At 43.1% G+C, this 6,000-nt stretch overlaps 1 protein-coding gene across 1 annotated transcript in view; it reads right to left on the bottom strand.

Moving 5' to 3' along the window:
- LOC132389960 (NACHT, LRR and PYD domains-containing protein 3-like) overlaps positions 1–1,023 on the bottom strand; it is a 48,196-nt gene extending 47,173 nt beyond the window's left edge. The window contains exon 1 of the mRNA XM_059962529.1: positions 923–1,023. The gene's annotated coding sequence lies outside the window, so the exon portion shown is untranslated. The remainder of the gene's footprint in view (positions 1–922) is intronic.
- Positions 1,024–6,000: the final 4,977 nt, after the last annotated feature.

Raw genomic sequence — 6,000 nt, forward strand, 5'->3', positions numbered from 1 at the left:
AGTTGGTTGGATACAGACTGGACAGATATTCAACAAGATGATTGATATATATCATTGAGGTGGTGGGTTACAGCCCGGAGAGAGGTTAAACAAGATGCGCGGGGAATGAGCAGATGGAACTAGATGGAAAAGGGGACCATCATTAGTTTTCTCTTCATTCCAACACAGGAATAATTCAGTACACACAGTCAATGCTCACAGCATCACCACCACCCCTTTATCAGTCTGTTACATCTGCTCCTGACGCCACTAACTCTCACTGAGCAACGGTGACGAGAGCGCGATAAAAATGTTTACCACTCCATACCGGTCAAGTGGGCTGTTATCCTGGCAATGCAGAAAGCGGCTCTCCAAAAATGACCGAAAATGTAAACAGGGTCAATTTCAAACGCTGTGAGTCTCGTTATGACAAGATTAACATCATTCAATATTGCATGTACTTGTTCAAAATAATTCTGTGAACCTTGGCTTTCATTAACTGGTGTGACCTTCCCTCCCCCCCAACTCCGCCGCGCCCCCAATCCCCCGTACAGCAATAAATTCAACCAAATGCTTCCGTTAACTGTTGATCTTCCTGCACATCGGCTTGGAAGAATTTTATGTCATTCCGCCTTACAAAACCGCTTCAACTCTGCGGTGTTGGTAGGATTCCTCGACGGAACTGCTGCTTCAGGCCATTCCGCAACTTCCTAAGGGCTTAACGTTAGGACTATGACTAGGCCATTCTAATTTTCTTTTAAAATTATTCTCTTATTGATTTACTCTTGTCTTTTGGATCATTGTCTTTTTGCATTACCCAACTGCAATTAAAGTCCAGTTGACAGAGTGCTACACTGACATTCTCCCGTAAAGTGATATAAAATTAACACACAGCAGTTTTATAACGTTGAAACTAAAATTGCAATGTTTGCCTTTATCTTACCTCAGGCTCCATTCAATACATCGTCTGATATTTCTAGTTAATAAACACCGATAGTGAGGCAAAATAATTCACAATGAGGCGACAGTAGTAGTTTCAATGATTACAGTCCAAACAGCAACTCTCCCAGGACTCCTTGCTACCTGTAATATGATGCAGTGTTTCGGTCAATCAGGGCTCAAAAACTAACACTGCGTCAACTTATGGCAGAATGGGAATCTGATGGTCATCTGACTGGACCAATGATCGGGCTGGAAAACCTGGGCGTGAGTCACCAGATACCGGGGATACGTTTCACATTGTCCCCTGCAAACAAACCGAATTCAATTTATTATGGTCTTTTTGTTAAATCAGGTCTTGCCCAGCACAATTGGTCATCATATTTCCTGTAGGCTAACAGGAATAAAATGTTTTTAATATAAAATTGAAATAATAGTACTGGAAACTCGCTTCATCAGATTAGATTTGTGGAAAGAGAAACTGTGGAAGATCCGGAATCAGGACTGGGACTGTTCAAGTTACTGCCCGATCTGCTGAACGTTTCCAGCTTTTTCTCCTTTAACTTTAAATGATCCACAATTATTGACTGGTTACGGGATGTCTGTGACGGCCTGAACAAAGTTGCAGAAATGTAATGCCCACATTCATTAGTTTCGTCTTCATTCCAACACACAGCTAATACAGTCGTTACATTCACTGCTCACAAAATTCTCCCCACCCCACTATCAGTCTGTCACATCTGCTCCCGAGGCCGCTGTCTCTCACTGAGTGACCGTGACCAGAGAGCGATAAAAATGTGCACCACTGCCTGCAAGTCACATGGGCTGTTACCCTGGCAACAGAGAAAGTAGCTCTCCAAAAATGACAATGAAATAACAGACTCACTTTAAATACTGTCAAGATTAACACTTCGCCATTTTGTAACGTTGAGCCTAAAATTGTAATTATTGATGTGATAAAGACTGATCAGAAATTGACAAGAAATTTGATATATATATATCATTGAAGTGAGGGCATACAAACTGGACAGAGGTTGAACAAGATGCTTGATACATATTGAGGTGGTTGGATACAGGTTGGACCTGGGTTGAACAAGATGCTTAATGTATATCATTGAGGTGGTGGGATAAGTGCTGTACAGAGGTTGAACATGATAGCTGATATGTATTATTGATGTGTTGGGAGACAGACTGGACAGATTTTGAAGAAGATGGTTGATGTATATCATTGGGATGGTGGGATACAGGCTGGACAGAGTTTAAACAAGATGTGTGGGGAATGGGCAGATGGAACCAGAATGGAAAAGGGATCATCATTAGTTTTCTCTTCATTCAGTACACACATTCAACGCGCTTCAACTCTGGGATGTTGGTGGGATTCCTTGCCTGAACTGTTGCTTCAGGCCATTCCACAACATTCTTATGGGATTAACGTTAGGGCTTTGGCTCGGCCATTCCAAAACGCGAAATTTTCTTTTGAAATTATTGTCTTATTTATTTTCTCTTGTCTTTTGGACCATTCTCTTGTCGCGTTATCCAACTTCAATTAAACTTCAGGTGACAGTCTGCTACCCTGACATTGTCCTGTAAAGTGCCTTTATATAAAATTAACACAGCTGCCATATCATACCGTTGAAACTAAAATTTGAAATGGCTGCCTTTACCCTACCTCATGCTGCATTCAATAAATCCTCTTCTAGTTCTAGGTAACAAGCACTGAGCGCGGAAATAACTCTGTGAGGCAGAATACTTCACAATTAGGTGAGAGTAGGAGGAAGATTGCTGATATATAATTATTGATAAAGTACAGGCAAAATATGAACAATATAGCACGGAGTGAGCAGATAGAACTTGGTGGAAGAACACATCAAGGACAATCACTGATGGTCCTCCAGAAATAGACAGTTACTGAATTAACAGTTTATATTATGATATAAATGATCCTAAAGTGAAAAAGCTAGAACGAAACAATGTAAACTTTGGCATATGCCATTTGAAATTATGCATGCCTTGTAATCCCGGAAATGTCCTGGTAATGCTCGTCTGCAATCGCTCCAAAACCCCGACATTCTTCCGAGAACGATGTTACTAAAACTGTATGAAATACTCCAGAAGTGGCCAAACTCGAGCTTTAACATAACTTCCTGGCATTTGAAATCAACGCCTTGATTATAAAGGTAAGCATACTATTTGCATTCTTAACCACTCTGTCGATCTGAGTAGTCTCTTTCAGGGAGCGGTGAACTTGGACTCCAGGTTCCCTCTGCTCATCAACAATGTTCAGGCTCTTGTGTTTAACAATGTACTGTCTCTTTACATTTCTCCCACTGAGATGACAAGATGATAATCAAATCTCACTGAGTTTTGTGGGGTCCTGTGGAATTCATAACGAAGTGCACAAGTACGGGAAGGTACAGGTACAGAGAAACACTGACCTGTGGCAGCATCACAGGCAAGTACATTCAGATAACACACGGAACACAAATTATACGATTCTCCGTCATTAACAATATCGAAATGTGTTTTATGTTTTTAAATACAGGTTGTATGCAATGATATTATATATATTATGTATCAATAGCAGACTTAGAAATCTCATTAACAATGTAGAGATATAAGTTTTATGTCCTTAACAATATCTTAATATACATTTGTGTCATTATCAGTATATACCTATACTTTCGTGTCTACAACAGACTCAGAAATGTTGGATTTGGTCCCTCGGTCAGATTGCTGATACAGTTTGGGAAAAACTGGGCTCCTACCACCGGTCCTTACAACACATAGTGAAACATCTTGCAGACCAAGGAAGGATTTGGTTATTCCATCTCCTTAAACACAGAGACAACAGGAACAGGAGCAAGCCAGTCGGCCCTTCCAGCCTGTACTTTCATTCAATAAGATCCCGGGCCAGTCCATCATTACCCCCCAACACCACTCCTATCCCCACTTTTCCCAGACCATTGGCCCGACCCGGAGTTAAACAGTCTTTCTGTGTTTGTCCACCAGCTCACCACCACCATGGTCTCAGGCATTTCCAAAGCTAAACCCCTCCTATTCCCACAGGGACAAATATCGTGTTTGCTCCTTTTCACACCACTGGTATCTTTTCAATAATATCCCCCTCCCCTCCGTCTTCTGCCGGGATCCCTAACTCCCCTGGGAGCTGATTCAAGCCGATGGGCCGAGCAGTTTCCTCCAACCTATCAGCGATACATCAAAATCCGGCCGCAGGAGACAATTCACAAGCGCCGTAAATTCTCTCGGATGGAAATGGAAATAAATCAAAAAGAGGGACATTTACTTTGGGGTTGGCACCGCTTTGACAGGGTGCTCGCTGAGGGAGCGGGAGACGGATTCAGCGGGGCTACCGCCCTCTTGGATGCTCTCCATCCGCTATTGGGTGTCACCAGTGATTGACATCACTTCGCACCAATGGGATAGCTCAGGTCCAGAATCCTCTGTTGACGGCCGTTTGTGGGTGACGTCACCCGTGGAGAGAGAGCTCGGATTTAAAAACACCGGAATGAACGATTCTTATTATTTCAGTGGGACAACAACATTAATCATGGGTTTCATCACTGAATCCAGTGTTGTGGGATGTAATGTCCTCTGTTATGTGTCCGGCTCTGCCGTGTTGTTGGTGGAGTGGGCAGCGTGGTGTTTGTCTCGATTCGGGTCACAACACCAGAATTGTCAGCGGGGTCCACACACAGTGTACTAGTCAACAGAAAACCTCTCGTCTCGGCAGCCTTTGTCTCCTGGTAAACTCAACAACCTTAACATGTGGACCATAGATACCCCTTCATCTAAAAGTCAGTGAATCTTTTGGACAGCTGAGAGCAGAAAGAAATTAAGTTTATTGGTCATAAAACCTCGCCCAGACTTGGTTGGGTGGATTTAGTTTTGAGTTCGGGGTGTCACAGTGAAAGGGCCTGACGGATGAACTCTCTCCTTTGTCCAAACATCCTTCCAGGTGAGGTGACACTTCACCTGTGAATCTCCTGGGGTCGCCTAATTCGATGTGGCCTCCTCTACACTGGTGACACCAATTCCTCCACATTTCTGCGGCGTTAGGTTTTATTTTTGCGGGGAGGGTTGTCGATGTTGTTGTTGCGTTTTGTGCGGGGAGAGGAGTTTTTTGAGGTTGACGATCGGCTTGCCATTCCATTTATGTTTGTGTGTGTGTGTGTGGGGGGAGGAATTTTATGTTTCTCTCTGAACGGCGTTGATGTTCTTTCTCTGTTTCATGGCTGTCTGGAGAAGAAAAAATCAGAGGTGTATATGGATACATGTTTTGATAACAAATTAACCTTTGAATTATCTGCTATGAGTGGGACTTCTAGACACTAGACACTCGAATACTACAGCATAGTACAAGCCCTTCAGCCTTCGATGTTGTGCCGACCCATATGTTCCTTAAAATGTACTAAACACACATTACCCCGTAATCTATATTTCTTTCATCCATGTGCCTGTCCAAGGGGCTTTTAAATACCCCTAATGTTTTAGCCTCCGCCAACATCCCAGGCACTCACAAACCTCTGTGTAATAAACTTACCCCTGATGTCTCCCCTAATCTTCCCTCCTTTAACCTTGTACCCGTGCCCTCTGGTGTTTGCTATTCGTGCCCTGGGGAACAGGTGCTGAATATCCATCTGATCTATACCTCTCATAGTCTTGTAGACCTCTAGCAAGTCCCCTCTCATTCTTCTACGCACCAAAGTGAAAAGTCCCAGCTCTGCTAAACTTGTCTCATAAGACTTGATTTCAAATCAAGGCAACATCCTGGTAAATCTTCTCTGTACTGTCTCCATAGCTTCCACATCCTTCCTATAATGAGATGACCAGAACTGAACACAATACTGTAAGTGTGCTCTCGCCAGAGGTTTGTAGATTTACAACATGTCCTCACTACTCTTGAACTCAATCCCCCTATGATCCGATAGGCCTTCTTATCCATCCTATCAACCTGTGCAGCGACATTGAGGAATATATGGATTTCAACCACAAAGTCCCTCTGTTCATCCAGTCTCTTAAGTAACCGACCAATAACCCTGCACTCAGCCTTCTGGTTTGTCC

This window comes from Hypanus sabinus, unplaced genomic scaffold (genome assembly GCF_030144855.1).
Source record: "Hypanus sabinus isolate sHypSab1 unplaced genomic scaffold, sHypSab1.hap1 scaffold_721, whole genome shotgun sequence".
NCBI lineage: Eukaryota > Metazoa > Chordata > Chondrichthyes > Myliobatiformes > Dasyatidae > Hypanus > Hypanus sabinus.